This window comes from Muscardinus avellanarius, assembly GCF_963383645.1.
Source record: "Muscardinus avellanarius genome assembly, chromosome: 4".
Taxonomy (NCBI): Eukaryota; Metazoa; Chordata; class Mammalia; order Rodentia; family Gliridae; genus Muscardinus; species Muscardinus avellanarius.
In genome coordinates, this window is record NC_137789.1 from 6,735,463 (window position 1) to 6,756,792 (window position 21,330).

Below are 21,330 nucleotides of genomic sequence, written 5' to 3' on the forward strand. Positions count from 1 at the left end.
TATTATTCCTTTATGTCTCCTTTCCATCTCTTTCTTTTCTTTCTTCTAGTCTACCTTAAGTTCTTGAATGCTGGCTCCTCCTGAAGACCAGTCATGGTGAGCTGACCTTGTTCTTCAAAGTTTGCAAATCATCACTTCAGCCTCACGTGGCAACTTCCTGAAGAGCTCGTGTCTGAAAGCCCACTCTACAAAGATTAAGCACTCTTTGATGCTCGTCCTTTGAAAACTAAGTGAGGTATTTGGATGGGTGTGGATTTAATGGAAGATGACAGGAAACTGATATCATCATAAGGGTTAATAACCCTATTAACACATGTGCCCCAAACACATTGACTGTATTAAGTGTGCTGATTCCTCAGAAAAGGACAAATCAATGCTTCAGACACCCAGAGAAGAGGCTCAACACACCAGAATGTAAGGCTGGGAGAATCTTGGCATACAGATTCAGGACAAGACACAATTCATTACAGCAATCATAATTTCTTCTCCATCAATGGCATTTAAAAGGCTGATGGAAGATGCTCTTGGCACTGTGTTAATGGATGCTAATTAAAGTCCTGCTTTGGACAAAAGGAAACAGCTGAAGAAGGCAGAACACACTGGCACTTCACAGATGGCTCCTGAACAGGAAAGGTGGGCCTAGAGGGCTTGTGATTAAGAAAGACACAGAACCAAGGAATTCTCAGCAGCTGAAGCTTTCTCTTTGACTCATGTATACAGAGTGTGAAGGTAATTATTCATATGTAAATTGTGTGATTTTTTCCCTCTATCCTTTTTAAAAAAGCTCTTATTCACTGTAATTGAAAACTTATAACAAGTAAATTCAACTGAATATACTGAAGACTATTCTGCAGATTCTTTATTTTCTTCTCTCTCTCTCTCTCTCTTTCTGTTCCTAATGGCACTCTCCTTTTAGATGTGGCATTGCAAATAAAAAAGCACCTAACATCTGGAACTGCTTAAAATCAATTTCTTTTCTCTTTTATTTTTCTGTTCTATAACTAAAAATGGACTTTCCAATTTGCATCCTGCTTTTTTCCCCTCCCTTTCCTTTGTAAAATAAATAAATAAATGCCATCTGGTCTAGCAGCTCAGTTGCCAATTATCAGCCTGAGGCAATCCAAAACTGCCAGATAGTCAACGCAAAAAATATGGTTTCAAGAAGAAATGCTAACAGAGTCTTTGCTATAGTATGGCTCGGCACCCTGCCAAATTACCACCCCATGCAAATACTGTCTTATCTCCTTCAGACTTGCAAGAAATCCTAGCAATCTGGCTTTGGCGTATTAGCACCTTGACTTATCCTAATGAAGATGTCTTAAAAACTCAATTGTTTCATTTTTAATGAAACATATTGACAGATCAGAAAATTCAGATCAGCATTCTCCTGATGGGGCCTTGCACTCACAAGGGAATGAATTTTCAATTTGTTCATTTTTCTGGGATCACAGTGAATGTTGGCAACAGCCCACAAAGACCAGCAACCTTCCCTTGCTGTATCCAGCTGCACTGAAATGATGGCAATCAACAGATATCACTATTCACCTAAAATCTGTCCCATCAGGAAGTAATCCCTTGGCCTACAGACCTCAGGGACTGGTTTGGTGACTCAAATTATAGCAATGGCAGATTCAGAGTCACAGAAGATGCTGCTTCATTTTATCCGACATATATGGAACATATTAAGTCATAGAAATTCTGCGTCTGCTGCATATCCCACTCCTCTTGTTCCTAACAGCCACTATCCCAAGGCAGTCTTTTAATATCTTTTGCCTGCTTTTCATTTAAAACTTTCTATGCGAAGAGAGATTCAAAATGGCGACTGAGGGACACAGCACTTCTCAGTAGTTGAAATAAAGTTCAACTAACGAGAAAACAGTGTCTCAACCAACAAAATATAGCTCAGAAACCAAAACTGACCCAGGAACCTCGCTGAAAGAAAACCAGGAACTGTGGGAGGGGAAGAAAAAAAAAAAAAAAGCTTGCATTTCGGATCAGCTGTAGCCATAGCTGCTGGGCTGCCAGCAGGCTGCCACTATGCAGGGTACCAGCCCAAACTCTAGTCCCGGGACCTGACATACACCAACGTGGCAACAAAGTCCAAAAGCTCTTCCAGAGACCCAGGAATCACAGAGACACAGGAGTCACCTCTGTGCCAGATCTACAGCAGCTGGTAAGCCGCCTCGGGGCCTAAGGCTCGGGCTCCGCTCCTTCCAGAGCCCCCTGGGCTGCTACCATCTCCAGCCCCAGCCCAGCCCAAGCCCAGCCCCAGCCCAGCCAGGGCCCAGCACCAGCTAGCAGCTTCTCAGAGGCTGCAGCACTAGGCTCTAGCACAAACCCCCGTCCAGCACCAGTGGAGCTACAGCCCAAACTACAGCCCAGGGACCTGACTTACACCAACGGGGCAACAAAATCCGAAAGCTCCTTTGGAGATCCAGGAAGCACGGAGACTGCGCCAGACCTACAGCTGCCGGTAAGCCGGACCTACAGCCTCGGGAGAACCAGACATGGAAGAACTACCAGCCTGTCAGAGCTTCTGATTGGGCTGTCAGCTACTCCACCATCATTCAATCCGTACCAATTCAATGGGAAGACAACAGAAGAACAGGCCTGAGAACGGTGAAAATATGAGAACCAGGAATAATGGAGAAACAACAGAAGTCACGAATACTGACCTTCTAGAAATGCAAGAAGGGGAGTTCCGAATCTTGATCTACAATATGATGAAAGGAATTAAAACAAGTCTAGCGGAAATGAAAGATGAGATAGAAACACTAAGAAAGAATCAGAAAGAGGTCTGGAATGAAATGAAAGAGTCAATAAATGAAATGAAGACAGCAATAGAAAGAAATTCTGGAAGATTAGATGAAATGGAAAACAGAATATCACTGTTAGAAGACAATACATCCAAAACCGAAAACACGGTCAGCAATATACAGAAATCTTTACAGCAACAAAACCTAAACATCCAGCAAATATGGGATAATATGAGGCACCCTAACTTATGGATAATAGGCATTGAAGAAGGGATAGAGGTACAGACCAAGGGCATCCGTAATCTCTTCAAAGAAATAATCTCAGAAAATTTTTCAAACATGGAAAGAGACTTGGATCTTCATGTCCAGGAGGCATACAGAACTCCATTGAGACAGGACAAAAGAAGGACCATGCCACGCCACATAATAACCAAAATGACCAACATAGAGGCCAAGGAAGGAATCCTAAAAGCAGTGAGAACAAAAGGATGGGTGACATATAGAAGCAAAACAATAAGAATCACCCTAGACTATACAACTCAGGTCATGAATGCTAGGAGAGACTGGTACGACGTGATTCAGACCCTGGAAGAAAATAACTTCCAACCAAAGCTTATTTATCCAGCAAAACTACTATTCAAAATCAATGGGGAAAAAAAAGTGTTTCAGGATAAACAGAATCTTAAAAAATTCATGAATTCAAAGCCTACACTAGAGAAATTTCTTAAAGAAATAAACCATAAAAAAGAAAAAAGAAGCAGACTCCAGAACTAGATAAGAGAGGAAGCCAATAAGTGGGCCATTTAAGTAAAGAAGAAAGACCAATCCATCCAATAGTAGACAGAACATAAAATGGCAGAAAACAAAAATCATTTTTCAATAATATCTCTTAACGTCAAATGACTTAACGCACCAATCAAAAGACATAGACTGGCAATGTGGATCAAGAAACATAATCCAAATATATGTTGTCTGCAAGAAACTCACCTTAGAGACAAAGACATTCACAGACTGAAAGTGAAAGGATGGAAAAAGATATATCATGCTACTGGAGACCAAAAAAGAGCAGGGGTAGCAACCCTGATATCCAACAAAACAGACTTTAAACTAAAACACATCAGAAGAGACAAATCAGGGCACCTCCTTTTACTAAAAGAAACAAAACACCAAGAATATATAATGATAGTAAATATTTATGCCCCAAACATGGGTGCAACCACATTTGTAAAACAAAACCTTCTGGACATCAGATCCCAAATAGACCCAAATACAATAATTCTGGGAGACTTTAATACGTCTCTCACACCACTAGAACAATATTCAAAGAAAAAGACGAGTAAAGACTCTTTAGAACTAAAGAAAACCATAAACCAAATGGACCTAATAGACATTTACAGAATATTTCAGCCAGGAACTAGAGAATACGCATTCTTCTCAGCAGCCCATGGAACCTTCTCCAAAATAGACCAAATCCTGAGACACAAAGAAAATACCACCAAATTCAAAAGATGTAATATAATTCCTTGCATCTTTTCAGACCACAATGGAATAAAAGTAGAAATCAACAACAGGAAACTCGAAAGAAAGTATTCAAATTCATAGAGATTGAATGATATACTATTGAATGATGAATGGGTAAGAGCAGAAATTAGGGGAGAAATAAAGAAATTTATGGAAACAAATGAAAACAGAGACACAACATACCAAAATCTATGGGACACCATGAAGGCAGTATTAAAAGGAAAGTTTATTGCTTTGAGTGTCCACATAAGAAGGACAGAGAACCACCAAGTAAAGAACCTAAAGCCACAACTCAAGGACCTAGAAATTCTGCAACAGTATATTCCCAAAGCCAGCAGAAGGCAAGAAATCATTAAAATTAGAGCAGAAATAAATGAAATAGAGAACAAAAAAACAATTCAAAGAATCAATAAAACAAAAAGTTGGTTCTTTGAAAAGATTAATAGAATTGATAAACCCCTGGCCAACCTAACCAAAAGAAAAAGAGAATCAACTCAAATTATCAAAATTAGAAATGTAAAAGGAGATATCACCACAGATAGTGAAGAAATTCAAAAGATTACCAGAAACTACTTTAAAAATTTATACTCCAATAGACTTGAAAACCTGGAAGAAATTGATAGATTTCTAAGCACAGTTAACCTTCCTACACTCAGCCAAGAGGATATAGCAAGCCTAAACCAACCAATAACAACCAAAGAAATAGAAATGGCAATAAAAATTCTTCCACCAAAGAAAAGCCCAGGCCCAGATGGGTTTACAGCTAAATTCTACAAAACCTTCAGTGAACAACTAATACCAATACTTCATAACTGTTCCGGGAAATTGAAAGAGATGGAACTCTCCCAAATTCCTTCTAGGAGGTCAGTATCACATTAATCCCCAAACCAAATAAAGATACTTCAAGAAAGGAAAATTACAGAACAATATCCTTAATGAACATAGATGCAAAAATTCAAAACAAAATACTAGCTATACACATTCAAAACTACATCAAGAGAATAATACATCATGACCAAGTTGGGTTCATTCCAGAAAAACAAGGCTGGTTCAACATACGCAAATCAATACATTTTATCCACCACATAAATAAAACCAAGAACAAAAACCACATCATCATACCAATAATGCTGAAAAAGCATTCGACAAAATCCAACACCCATTTATGTTAAAAACACTGCAGAAAATTGGGATAGAAGGAACGTACTTCAACATCATTAAGGCAATATACTGTAAACCCAAAGCCAACATTTTATTCAATGGGGAAAAACTGCAAGAATTTCCTCTAAAGTCAGGAACAAGACAAGGATGCCCACTATTACCACTCCTTTTCAATATAGTCCTTGAGACTCTTGCCCAGCAATATGAAAAGAGAAGGAAATAAAAGGAATTCACATAGGAAGAGAGGAATTAAAATTATCCTTATTCGCAGATGACATGATCCTTTATCTGGAAGACCCAAAGAACTCAACCAACAGACTTCTGGAGCTTATTGACAAATTCAGCAAAGTCACAGGATACAAAATCAACCTAAAGAAATCAATGGCTCTTCTTTATGCCAACAATGAATCCACAATGAAAGAAACAAAGAAAGGATTCCATTCACTATAACCTCAAAACCAATAAAATACCTGGGAATAAACCTAACCCAAGATGTAAAAGACCTCTACAACAAAAACTATAAAACATTAAAAAAAGAAATTGAAGAAGACCTTGGAAGATGGAAAGATCTCCCATGCTCATGGATAGGCAGAATAAATATCATCAAAATGGCCATTCTGCCAAAACTGATCTATAGGTTCAATGCAATTCCCATTAAAATACCAGTGACATTCTTGAGACCTAGAAAAATCAATCATGAACTTTATATGGAGAAAGAAAATCCCAGACTTCAAATTACACTATAGAGCAATAGTAGTAAAAACAGCATCGTACTGGCACAATAACAGATATACTGACCAGTGGATTAGAATAGAAGATACAGAAACAAACCCAGACATCTTTAGTCAATTAATCATTGACAAAGGGGCCAAACTCATACGCTGGAGAACAGACAGCCTTTTCAACAAATGGTGCTGGGAGAACTGAATATTCATTTGTAAAAAGATGAATCTAAACCCCTATGCACAGGAATCAACTTAAGATGGATCAAAGACTTAGAAATTAGACCTGAGACTGTGTAGTTAGTAGAGGAAGCCATAGGTTCAACACTACAAAATATTGGCACATTGCAGTAACTTTCTCAACAAAACCTCCAAAGCTTAGGAAATTAAAGCAAGAATTAACATGTGGGATAACATCAAACTTAAAAGTTTCTTCTCATCAAGGAAACCATCAACAACTTAAAGAGGAAGCCTACAGAATGGGAAAAGATCTTTACCAGCCACCACTCTGCTAGGGGACTAATATCCAGAATATACAAAGAGCTCAAAAGACTCTACACTAGTAAAGCAAACAACCAAATCAAGAAATGGGCAAATGAACTAAATAGCCACTTCACAAAAGAAGAGATACAAAGGGCCAATAGATACATGAAAAGATGTTCTACATCATTGGCCATCAGGGAGATGCAAATCAAAACTACACTGAGATTCCATCTAACCCCAGTCAGAGTGGCAAGCATAAAGAAATCAAATAACAACAAATGCTGGCAAGGATGTGGGGAAAGAGGAACTCTCTTACACTGTTGGTGGGAGTGCAAACTAGTTCAGCCACTATGGAGATCTGTGTGGAGATTGCTAGGAATAGATCCACCATACGATCCAGCTCTACCACTCCTGGGTATTTTTCCAAAGGGGTTGAAAACAGAGAACTATAGCAACATATGCATATCTATGTTCATAGCAGCACAATTTGTAATAGCCAAAATATGGAACCAATCCAGGTCCCCATCAAAAAATGAATGGATTGCAAAACTCTGGGAAATACACACAATGGAATTCTACTCAGCCATAAAGAAGAACAAAATCATACCTTTTGCAAGAAGATGGAAAGTCCTGGAGAGCATTATGTTAAGCGAGACCAGCCAAACACAGAAGGAGAAGGTACATATGTTTCCTCTAATATGCCCAAACTAGGGAATCCAGAGGATACCAGTGGTCCTCCAGATAATGGAGGGGAAATACCAGCAAAGCATGAATGGAAAGATAGAGGAGGAGGAGGAAGGCTGAACTTGATTAATGAGGGTCCACATCTGAATATATGTAAAATTATGAATATGGCATGGTTACCCGGGACAATCATTGTTTTATTGTTGGGAGGTGGGAAGGGAAAACAGGGACTGGAGGGGGGAGAGGACATCAAGTATAGTTTAAATGTATAGCATTTATGTTCAATAAAAAATTAAAAAATAAAATTAAAATGGTAAAAAAAATAATAAAACTTTCTATGCAATCCACAATCAGTGTTGTCTTGTCAAAAATGGCAGCCATACTGTGCTCCTCCTGTGGTTGAAATGAAGCAATGGTTTTCCATTGCACGTAAAGATAAAACCTCAGATCCTTAAAATAGGGTTTCAGCATTCTATTAACTGACCTGACTCTGTCAGATAATTTTGATCTTCTACCATTGCTCTCCACAAACAGTCCTGTTAGATCTCAAAGAGCAAACACCATGTCTGTTTTCTTCAACAGTCCTAATTCACACTGGGCAGTGCCTGGCATGTAATAGTCATTCAACAAATATTCTTGAAATTAATTCAGATCAAATGCTAGTTTCATTATTAGGATTATAATTTCAGACAAAAAGTTAGTTCCTAGTCTGTTTCCTTATCTATGGGTCAACTGATTTTCAGAAGCTTTCTAGGAGTATTAAAGGAGAACAGGCAACGAACGATCAGTTGATTCAACAAAATTTCTTGAATAAATTAATATTAGAAATACTAGAAATGCTTTAATGCTGACTATTCCATCAACCACCTCATGATTTTAGGCAAATCTCCCAAACTTGTAAGAATTTTTTGATTTTTAGAATGATGTAATATCTTCTAAAGAGATTTGTTTCTAGGCATTAAAAAGAAAAAAATACTGGTGGAGAACAGAGACTAACTATGTGCTAAGTATTCAATAAATAGTAGAACCATTGTACTATTATTGGTTCACACCACACAAATAAATAAAAGTTATAAAAGTTGAAGGCACTTTATGTCATTAGTTTCAGAAAATGTTACTCTTACAAGCAATATGGCCAGTAGTACCCTTTGTGGCATCCCTTACTTTTAGTCCATTACAGGTAAGACTACATGTAGGAAAAATCTTCACCAGGAGCCCACATTTATGTTTCTGCACACAATCGCCTTCTTTTCTCTCCACGCTACTCTCATTAGTTCTGTTTTTCTCTGTTCCTCCCCATACACTGTTTGCCAGTGCACACCACTATTATGCCTTGCCCCCCAACACATTTGCATTAAGCCTTTTAATCTGAGACCTATAGAATACTGCATTTAAGTTTTGCCTGTTCTCCAAGGTCCCTTTTCAGGCTATGACTTCTACCTTCATCAAAGTCTTCCAGTCTGTACTGTGTGTCCTCTCTGAGCTTCCACAGCAGCAGCCCCCCCCCCCTAAATAAGTACTACACTACACAAGTATTGTGAAATATGCTGCGTTTTTGAGTATTAAGAATGTAACACCTTATTCATCTAATTCAGTATTTATTGCATGGTTCTTAAATCAGTATGCTTTAAAAGTAAAGCGCGCACACACACACACACACACACACACACACACACACACGGGATGTTCAAGTCCTCTGTGAGCCACTTTTTGTTAGGCCTGAAAGTTATATTATTTTACCAAAGAGAAGACACATTTATTTATTTATTTATTTATTTATTTATTTATTTATTTATTTATTTTGGTGGTACAGGGGTTCCTGGAAACGTTCTACCTCGGGGCTACACTCCCAGACCTATTTTTATACTTTTTTATTTGGAAACAGGGTCTCTTAAGCCAGCGCTGCTGGCTTAGAACCTGCACGATCTCCTGTCTCCATCTCCCAAGCTCTGGGATTACAAGCGTGTGCCACCATGCCCGGCAAGAAGACACTTTTATATGGGACAGTTATATATACTCTTCCTGAAATTTATAAAGTGGAGAAAGACTTAGGTAAACTCTCAGAGCATTATTTCTTCGTCTAATAATAGAAATAATAAAGTGAGCCATCTAAAATGTGGATTAAATAATTTATGAAATATTTAATAGAAAAATTTATATTAATTTTGTTCTTCTCTATTCCTGTATTAGAATGTAAAAAGAATACCTTACAAAAAGCTACAGAATACACAGAAAACATTTTTAGTTGACACATTGATATTTACTTGCTGGCTCAGAACAGAATGAGTTCCTCTCTCTTGAAATGCTGCAAGCCCTGTGCATTGCTCTGTAAATCCAGGTGGAGATGAGGCTGGGAAGATGCCCTTCCTTATACTCACAGAGAATTTCTTTGAGCCTTCAGGCATGAGACCTAATTACTCTTATTATCTCACTTTGCATAGATAAAATTGTTGTGATTGCTCCTAAACTTAAACAGTTTCCCTTTCAATATGTTGACAGTGATTGGCTGGATAATTAAAAATAATTTAAAAGATGAAATGGAAATATGAGAAAATTTAAATAAACTTCAGGGAATATTTTTTCATAACCAGGTATTTTTATACGTCAGGTGTTTTAGAAGATCATTCTTGTACACAGCAAAGTAGGGATGGAAGAGATAATAATAGTATGAGGACTTGTATTATACTTGTTAAATTATTTGGCTATCATAAATATTGTTTCTTTTTTAAATTTCACTACTAGCTCAAGTCCAAAGTCCTTGTTTCTACAGGCCATCATGTTGCTCTCCATTGTCCACTCTATCATTGATGTCATCATCACACGCCTTTCTCTGAGGAAGCTTAGCAAAGCTGACCATCATTTTACCCATTAACATGTCAATGGAGAGACTTCTGTCAGAACTGTGAAAATTTTTATTGAGAAAAAAATACCTGGTAATGTGTTATTTCTCACAATATTTTTCATAGGCATTTTGAAACGTTTAAGAAACTTCTAAGTCATAAATGTATGCTATGGATCGCCTTTATATATAAAAGAACATGAACTCAACAGTTTTACCTATCTACTGTTTACAAGACAAAATTAACTTGTGTGGAAATAGAGATGAATATGTTCTTTTAGAAATAAAATTCAGCCAGGTGTGATGGTGCATTTGTAATCTCAGTACTTGGGAGGCTGAGACTGGAGTATTGCAGGTTCTCAGCCAGCCTCAGATACTTAGTGAGGCACTCTGCAACTTAGTGAGACCCTATTTCAAAATGAAGAATAAAAACTAGGGCTGGGGGTGTAGTTTGGAGGCAGAATGCCCTCAGATTCACTCTCCAGTACCACACATACATGAAAAAAATAATAAAGTAATAAAGTTTATTCTCAGCTTAAAATATACATTGATATTAGTAATAGTCTGTGATGACTTTTATAATGGAAGTAAAATATAAGGTCTGAAAATGTCATCAATATGCAAAAGGGCCACAGAGATCTGGCAGCAAAGGATTGAGGCAGGGGACAGAAAAAAAGTAACTATTTGGAATAATTCTCAATAAACAAGTGAAACTATTAGGGCTGGTCATATGAAGATAAAGGGTTAAGATAAAACATTTTTAAGCAAGAGGAATACTAATTCATAAAGTATGCAAACAAACATTTATGTATAACTGTACTATTTTCAGGAAATTTTAAATCACTTCTTCTGGCTGGAATAATACATGTGAAGTAGAGAGTGGCAAAAATTGTTTCTTGATGATGACTTGATATAATACAATTAAATCACATAAATTATGAAGGGCTTCCCGTATTAAGAAAGTGAGATGGGGCATTTTCCTCAAAAAACTATGGAGAGTCACTGAAGGATTTTCAACAAACTAGGACAGTTTTGGGTCTTTGTTTTAAATGACTACTTTGGCAAATATATGGAGCAAGAAGAGGGGGTTCAGGTGTGAATCAGAGACATAACAGAGATGATATTATCATAAGTGAAGTGATAAATGATGACTATATGACAGGAGATCAATGCATAAAGGAAATACTCCATACAGTCTGAACACAAGTCAGAGGTGATGCTACTTGGCCAGATATGGAACTGGATGACTCCGTTGACTTTGTTACTGTTATAAAAGATGCTAGGAGGAACAGATTTGGATTCCACAGGTGAGGTATGGGTAAGAGGTTCAATATTGCATTTGAAGACAGTTTTATGCAATAAATTATCATTGAATGTGATTCTTAAAGAAAAATTATATGTGTCTTACTCTCATGAAATCATTGAATTCTCAATTAGTGATGTTTTATATTTGTTATGTAAAGAATTAGTGATATAAGGGGAAATTAGCTATCATGTATTTCTTCTGCTGTATTTTACAAATAATCAATTTAGAACTCAAAGACAGAAAAATATATACAGTTTTCTTAACTTCTAGGGTAGGTATCAATGCTCACCACCAGCCTAAATCCTGACCAAGATGTCAGTGTCAGCTAGTGACCAGGGAAAATAGTGCTCTATTTAATTTTTTATGTTTTTTTAATTGGGTGAATTATAATTTTATATTACATTTTGGTACACAATGTTAGAAAAGATACATGCACACAACTCTTCTACCCTTCCCACCTGGTCCCCTCTCACCCTCACCCCACAAGGCTTGGGCATTAGAATTGGCAATTGTGTTTACATTCATAGCATGATTCCTACTATTGTATTCTTTCTTACTTTCATTCCCCCCTCACTTCCCTAATTTCCCTCAGTCATTACCCTGGAGTCTCTGACCAACTATCTCATGCCATTCTATTTTTCAAATATCTCTCTTGCTTCCATATACAAGATCAAATTACCATTGTCATTTTTTAAAGATCTATTTCTGATTTTTCTTCTGTTCCTCACCTCTCAGAAGCCAAACTGTTCATGGAGTCCTCTCTGTTGCAACCAGTCCCTGAGTCGATTTTGAAGCAATAGGGGGAAACTAATCAAAATAAGCCATGATTGTTGAACTTCCTACTATGAATAAATATCATTGTATAGGAGTAAGCTTCTAGTAAGATTTGCCTCTGACCTACATCTTTGCTTCTTTAGGAATGACCCATGCTTTGTTGAATTCAGCCATAGGGAAGTTACATATGGAGTATTAAATATATAGGCCTCAAGGTTCATAAGGTAGAATCTCAACTCCCTCCAGGTGACCATGTGGGAAGTCCCAGAATCCCTTTTTTTTTTGTGATGTACATTCACAAACACATCAAAGTAAGTCACTAAGCCAAATATGATAAAGGAGGAGAGGGGTGGGAATGGGAAAGAGCTAAATGAGTAAAAGTAAAGAAAAATTAAAATAAAAAAGAGACCTGCGACTCCCCAAGGCCAATGCCTTCTCTTGCCTGTCCTCTGCCTTGTCCCTAAGCTTCTGCACCCTGCTCAATGTGCTTCAGACACACTCATATTTCCCCTGATTCTCAAACCTTTCATACTCTTGAACCCTGGGCAGCTGGTGCTTGTTGCTTCCTCCAGCAAGAATGTGGATCCCAGCTTTAAGTGATGGAATTAGTCTAATTTGAGTCTGACCTCTAAGTGTCTGACCTTTATTGCCCATTTCCTTCCACTCTATCTCCTTGTGTTCCTTTCTTCAAATAACTTCACTTTCTAAATTATTAAACTCTTCAGAAAGCATACTCTATTTTCTTGTCTTTTGATCATCTATATCTTTATTCTGGTATGTATGCCAGATTCATGTGTAAAGTGGTTTCATCTGCTTTGTTCCAGGTCAAAGGAGTTGTTAAGAATATAGACACTAGAGGCAGGCTTTCCAGGGTTGAATCCTGATTTTACTGCTTAATGACTGTATGGCTCTGGGTAATGTTCTTAACTTAGTTCTCCTCTCTAAAAATAATCAATTAACTCTAACGTGTTTAATTTTAAATACTGTCAGTTTATCTCTCAGTTAATTTTTCTTAATCTTTTTTTTTTTTTTTAAAGCTAGAAGATGTATATTTTCTGATTTGAAACCATATAAAGCTACAATAATTGAAACAGTATAGTACTGTTCTAAAGGCAGATATATAGACCATTGGAGTTAAATACAAGCCTAGAGCTAACTTCTTCCCTATATTGTCAAGTTATTTTTGACAAGGTTTCCACGAAGATTTGGTGGTGGAAATAATAATCTTTTAACTAAATATTGTTGAAAAATAATAATTACATGGAAAAGAATAAAATTGGACCCTTACCTAATCCCATATACAAGTATTAACTCAAACTAGATAAAAGACCTAAATATAAATCTTAAGACTATAAACTTTTAGGAGAAAATCTGGGTCATAAAACCTCACAACACTGAAATTGGCAGTGATTTCTTGGATATGATTTCAATGGCACAGGCAACAGAAGAATATACAAACTCCCTAAAAAATAAAAGAAAATATTGTATATCCAAAGACAATGTAAACAGAGTTAAAAGTTACTAATAGAATTGTATAAAATATTTCCAAATGCTATATCTGATGGTATATTAATATTCCAACTAGAAATCCTAAAAATTAACAACAATAAAGGCAAACAATACAATTTAGAGATAGGTAAAAGACTAACATAAATAATGAATCTCCACAGATAACCAATCTTAGTTGTCTGTTGGATGGAAACTCTTGTTTCTCTGGTTCTGGTGAGTGTTACCTATTTCTTCTTTGTAGTTAATCTCTTTGAGTATTTTCTCTAGCGCTGGTTTTGAAGACATAAATTCCTTCAGTTTCTGTTTGTCATGGAAGCTTCTTATTTCTCCATCTAATTTGATAGAAAGTTTTGCTGGATAGGAAATTTTTGGCTGGAAGTTGTTTTCTTTCAGAGTTTGGATTATGTTACTCCAAGCCCTTCTGGCTCTCATGACTTGGTTTGGGAAGTCTGGAGTGATTCTAATTGGTTTGCCTCTGAATGTCACTTGGCCCTTTGTTTTTGTTGCCTTTAAGATTCTCTGCTTGGCTTCCACATTGGTCATTTTGACAATTATATGGCGTGGGGATCCTCTTCTCCGATCCTGTCTAAAGGGAGTTCTATAAGTTTCCTGGATCTGTGTATCAACCTCTTGCTCTATATTTGGAAAATTTTCTGCTATTACTTCCTTGAAGAGATTGTTGATCCCTTTGGTATCACTTTCTTTTCCCTCCTCTATTCCAATTATTCTTAGGTTAGCTCTCTTAAGATGGGCCCATATTTCTTCAATGTCAGATTCTTAATCTTATAGGAAGTGATTCCCAATTCTTCCTAAGGGGGGCAGAGTGTTTTCACAAAGTAGGTACCAAATGAATTGCAGTTGGCATACAATGTTGAAATTCTTCAAGGAAGGAAGACAGAAAGGCAATTCCTGGAAGATAGAAGATTGTGAAGGCTCAAAAAAAATTCAGGAAATAGGACGTTAGAAGGTTCTGCACAAGGAGGATTCGATTGCAAAGTGAGGTCAGAACACATTCTGTAATGGTTTGAGGACTACACTTTGTAGCAAAAGTCAGTGGGTAACTATCAGATGCTTATAAAAATATGAAATTTAAAAGATAACTTTTAAATTATTTTAATTACCTTAAAACTAAATTAATAAAATGAATTAATGAGTTGTAACTCATCAGAATAATGCATTTCTTTTATATAAGGAGGAAAAGAAGAAAAATTATCACTTTGGAAACTTTTGTCATATCCACAATTAGAACTGGCTCCAGCCATGGAGAAGATAGAAAGATTGTACAGGAATTAGATTCAGATTTAGGTTCTAATTTGGCTAGCCCGAGGATGTGGTTTTTGACAGAGGGAGAAATCCAAAGACACACTGATGTAGCTATTTTGGAAGAGGAACTTTTTTATGCCAGCCATGTATATAGGAAATACAAAATTAGAAATAGCTCTGGTGGTATCCAAGTCTGAATTTGGAAATGCTACTTTTTACTTGTGATAAATTGATCTATGAGTACTTAATTTGTTAGCAACTTATTAACTATTTCCTCTCTAAATAGGCTTGTGCCAGGGTTTATATCTAAATTGATCAGCTTAGGACAGTCCTGGGTTTTATTTTGTTGTTGTTGTTTGTTTGTTTTGTTTTTTGTTTTTGTTTAGTACTAGGCCATTAAACCAGGGGCATGGCATTCTATGTCTGAGCCATACCCCCATTCTATTTTTACTTTTTATTTTGAAACAGGGTCTTACTAACTTCCTGAGCATCTTGCTAAATTGCTGATGCTACCCTTGAACCTGTCATCTTCATGAATCAGCCTCCAAAGCCATTGGGATTTTAGGTCTGTGCCACTGCATCTGTCTCAGTCCTAATTTTTTAACCAATACTCTGAAAGAGTTATTAATACCAGTCCCTCTGCCTCATAACAGTATCCCAGCTTAGATCATAAACAATATAACTCAAGTCATAAGTAAATGTTGAGCCAAAAAATTGAAAACTCTCTGCCCCAATAGGAATTTATAATCTGGTGTATCTTTGAATAAAATACTTTTAAAAATGGTTATCATGATAAAAGGAAAAAGTGTTAAGAAGCCAGGGGTTTCCATTAATCCCTGTCTTTCTTGGCTTCATGGGCACTTCCAGGTTGATGTCAAAGCAGTAGAAAGCACTTTTAGGAATGGCTTCTTATGAAATCTCATTTCAGAAGGGTGGCATTCTGCAGGGGCTAGTGCAATGCCCTAGACATTCTAAGAATCATCTCAAAGCCTGTGAGAGGTAGGTATAATTATCTTCACTTAGGAGGCATCCAAGGTGCTGAGAGGTAATGTAGAATGTCACGTGGAGACAGAATTTGAATGCCTCAAGCCCATCATCAGAGATGCTTACTTTCCACTTTTCTTCCACTTAGAGGAAGACATCAGCCTCACCCAGACAGGCTGCGCAGGGAGATGCATAAACCCCAGCCACTCCAGTGGTGCTGTATGTCAAGTCAGCCCAGGAGAAGGAAAGAGGCCTCTCAGTGGGAAAGGGGATTGCTGTTGAGAAAACATGAGTGAAAACCACTCAAAGCCAATTCAGCTCAGCTGAAATAACATTCAAAGTGATCCAGGAGGATGTCATAATCAACAGTGTCAAATGTCACATGCAGATCAAGCAAAATTAAAACACTCAAACTGTCAGATGCTGACTACATTAATAAATCATGAAAGAGGAAATCCCAGGCAAGGGATGCCTCTGCTGTGGAGTGATAAGAAGCTGGATTCAAATGTCTTGGGAGATGATGTTCTTCCTTAAATAGAGCTCGTTTCTGCTGTCTGAGGATGTTCTGGGCCAAAGAGGCACACTTAGTCCCCGGTCAAAGGGCTATGCATCACACAAACATTTATTTCCTGAGACCTAATGGTACTCTCAAAGAGAATGAAGATGGAAATCCATTCACTGACAATTGTGATTGACTCTGATGGGCATTGGAAAAAAAGTGGTGTGTGCACAGAAGTGGCCTAGAAACAGCCCTGGCCTCAAAGTACGTATGTCCCAGCAGTCTCAACCACTTTTTTATAACTCAGTAAATGATACGATGTTGCTGTGTTCTGGGTCTGAATTGTCCCCAAAAGGCTCATGTGTTGAAAGCTTGCTTCCCATTGCAGGGAGGTTCAGAACTGGGCATGGCCAGAGGAGGTGAGCCACTGGAGACATGGCCTTTCCTTGCCAGATAGGAAAGACAAACAACACATTCAAAATGCTATTTTTACTTGTAAAAGAAATAAACAAAAAGCATTAAACTCTTCCTTCTGACTCCTTCCTTCAGGCAGAAGCATAGGCCACTGTAAGAAAGCAAGGAATCACCCTCCTTATAGAGCATTTTAACATAACTAACATTTCAAAATCCTGAAGAATAAAAACAACTACAGAACTCATTACCTGTCAGAGAAAATCGCTTGTTCTGAGTGGGCTACCTTTAACCACATTTGTTACAAGTTACTGCTAATTCCTTGGAGAGTGGGAGAATTAGCTTCCCTTAATTGGCAGTTGCTAAGAAGTCTCCCCAGGAAACTTCCTTCTAAGGGAAGATTTAAAATTCCATTAGTAACAATGACAGCAGCTTAGCCAAGAGGAGGTAGAGTGGGTCTGATCTTTTGTCTAACATATTCAGAGTAATTGATGAGAGGGAAAAAGGGAGAGAGGAGAGAGGAGAGAGGAGAGAGGAGGAGAGAGAGAGAGAGAGAGAGAGAGAGAGAGAGAGAGAGAGAGAGAGAGAGAGAGAGAGAGAGGAAGAATGAGGGATGAGGGAGAAAGCCATTAGTTGGGTGATTGATAATGGAACCTTTCTAATGACATCAGCCTTTTTTTAGAGGAGACAGGTCATAGAACTTATAGACCCACAGCTACAAATTTAAAAAAATTTTTGACAAATAACTATAATGTGAAATATAATTATTAAATATAAGATGGATGTGAACATCTTTTTTTTTTTTTCTTTTTTCTTTTTTTCATATAGTAGTCAGGCAGAGACAGAGGGAAGTTTGCAGCCATCATGGATCCAAGTGTTATCATATGAGGAACCTGACTTGTTATGGCTAACAATAGATTACAGAGCACTCTGACAGAGAATCTGAGAGTACCTTTAACTCCACTTAAAGAAAAAAAAAGTGTAAATATTCTTATTCTTCAGTCTTTAGATATAACTTCTCTCAAAATAATGCTTGATTTTATTTCTATAAACAGCATTTATACCTCTTTTAGAAGGTTAAAACAACACAATCATTTCCACAGTCAACTCTATGCTGAGCTTCTGCCAAAGATTTCCCACATAAATAGTTTTAATTATTTTATATTCATATTAACCATATAATAATATAACTTTGTTCCTACATATTACCTGCATACATGTTGTAATGCCATTAAATATATTTTATAATTTTAACTCTCTCCATATTATCCTTTTGTTACATTTAAATTGTCTAAATTTTAAATTGAATAAAAGATAAAATGGTAATTTAATAAAATATATTTCCTAAGAAGCTATGAAGTTTCATTTATTTACTATTATAAACAATTAATTGATTAATTTTACTAGATAACATCAGTATTGCCAATTGGCTTTGCCAAACTTTGGTGGCAAAGTTTGGCACCAAATTTGTATATTCACACCCCAATAAACAAGCCTTAATTTCATGTCAGCAGTCTGTCTCAAGTAGTAAAGTTTACAAAAATCATACAATGTTTCTTTTACCTAACCCCTGTATAAATTCACCACAAAGATGAACTGCTAATTAGTGAAGTCATTACCAAGCTTGGAAATATATCTCCTTCAATTCAGTTGAGTTTGTCAAGTTTTCTATTTTAAGCCCGTCACCCTTCAAACCCCATTTTTCCTTAAAAGTCTTCCCATATCATTTGTAGAAGGAATAGCAGCAATTCTTGTCTCTACCTTAAAGGTCCCAAGACTGTAGAATAGTTTTCACGCTGTGGAGATCTTTATTCAGTTTTTCCTGTGTATGTGTGTTTGTGTGTGTGTGTGTGTGTGTGTGTGTGTGTGTGTGTGTGTTGTTTGGTTGTATATTATACAAACAGTGACTGCTGATTCATGGAACAGGCATTTTCACTGATATATCTTACTTTTCTTATTAATATTAATTTAGATAATAAGTACTCTGTGCTGATGCTTAGTGTATGTAAGTTATAAAGCTGGTTCTACCAACGGCCTTGCTATAACTCAGCAACCTCAGACAAGCCCCAGTGCTGCTCTTACCACAATTTCTCATCCTGGAAAATGGAGGTAGTGCCAGATTTCTCATGATTTATGATGATTTAATGAGATAGCGGAAATTAGGATGCTTTATAAAGCATTACAGCATAATGAATACTTCTCAGAAAGATAGATTTTTCTTTTTTTCTGTGTGTTTGTATTAACTCAGGGACATTATAACTCTGAGATATATTCCCCATCCATTTTTATTTTCTGTATTGAAGCAGGATCTTATAAGTCACTGGGGGCCAACCTTGAGCATGTGGTCCTCCTTTCTCAGTTTCTCAAGTAATAAGATTACAGCCACTTGCAACTGTGCCTGACTATATTTCCTCATTTTGTTGATAAAGACATATAAGCCTTAACATCTGTTCTGACAAATGTGTACCGCCCATGCTATGTCATTTATGCCTCACAACACCATCTAAAATACAACTTCAACTTTAGAGAGACTGAAGAATTGTGCTAAGGAAGACAAAGTCATGTGTCCCTCTTCACACACATTCTCCAGTAAGTGTTCCAGGTAAGTCCCTGTTTTCTGAAAACCCAGGCTATATATCAGAACCTATTTTCTTCTTTTCTCTTTGTTTACACTTTTTTTGCTTAAGGTTCTTTTAATTAATGCATTTCAATTAGACAAAACAATGGCTTTCATTGTGGCATATTTATAATGCAAATAATGCAAGGACACAGTGTCCTGAATTAGTCTGCTTTAGGTACTGGGCCAGCTCACCTTTGAATTATATTAGCTTGACAATGTGACTACCTAATAGAAAATATATGCTATCCAAAATGTATATCTACTTTCCCCGAAGCAAGGTCCCCATGCCTATTGCAGTTGTAGGAAACTTACTCCTTGTTTGGCTTTATTCTCCCTGCCCCACCAAAGCTCTGGACATAATGGAAAATCACAGTAGTTAAATCTCCCATGATGCATGGCATATGTCCCCAACCACAAATCACCCAGGGTAATTAAAGCATAATGAAATACCATAGTCGGTCAGGGCCTAATGTGGGTCTTTCCTGCAGTATTTACCTCCTACATTAATTCTCTAATTAGACAACTATACTTCATCTTCCTGCAAGCCCAGTACAATACATTAAACTGAATTGATTATTTTTAATATGCAGTTTATATTCAGAATCACAATAGCTGCTGTGGATGAAGTGGCTCCAGACATGGGAAAAGTGAGAGAGCTCTTGCTTTCCATAGAATATTAAATTACCCCTTTGGAACATCTAGTCCAACCCCCTCAGTGATACCTATGTCAGCATGTCAACTGGAGTTCAGTACACTCCTGTTTCAACAGCAGAAGCTTTAGCCACAGCTCTTCATTCAAGCATTCTCCTAGTCAATAAACAAACCCTGAGAAACCCTTGCACCAAGCTCTTCTGAGTGCTTGGGAAGTGTCAGTGAGCCAAATAGACAAATTCCTTTCTTGCAGAGCTGATTTCCTAGTAGTGGGGATGGACCAAGAACTTTCAGTAAGCAGAGTAAACATGGGTTATATACCATGCTAGGGTGAGTGAGTATTATGATAACTATGTGGATGGGGCAAGAAGTGCCAGAAGGTGGGCTGTGGAGTGCTTCACAGCAGGAATTAAAGTGGTCATGTGGTTACTTAGTGAGGATTTTTCTAGTAATTAATATTTTAGGGCGGTATTCTCTCTTCCTCAGTTCTTGCATCCTGAATGAACAGTTTTAAGCAAAAAAATGCCGGTAGGGAATATAAGAGGTTTATTTAAGTGAGAGGCATAGGGATAAAAGAAGGCGATATAAAGGAAGTCAGTTATGTTCCTGAGAAAGGGCTGGATTTTAAGAAAGACTGCAGGAAGGTTTGCTTTCCAGGGGTGAAAAATGCCAAGGGACAAAGAAGTGATACTCAAGAGAGAGCATCTGAAATACTCTGCCTCTGGTAGTTGAAAATGACTTGAGTCTGCTTCATTTTATTTATCCTGGAAACATTTATTTATAATGCATATATATTTGAGAAGGTCACTATCTATTTTCTTGCCAGAATTTAGTGCATCTGAGCTGCTTTGCCCAGTTAGAAACTTCCTGACAGAGTAAGTCTGAGTGAAACCCTAGCAGGCAAAGGTGGTCTTTCAGAAAGCAATTGTAGTTCTTTATCTTTTCTTTCACAATCTGTTCTGATCTTGTCTCAATTTTACCCTGACCTGCTCATCCCTAATCTAGCCTCCTCACAACCTGACTCTAAGTGAAAGTAGAAAGGGGAACTATCTGGACTGTAAAGAGATGAGGAAAGCCAGCTGATGTTGCAGAGGGAAGACCGAGGAGAAAGACCTAGCATGTTGTATAATGTGCTGAGCTCATGCCC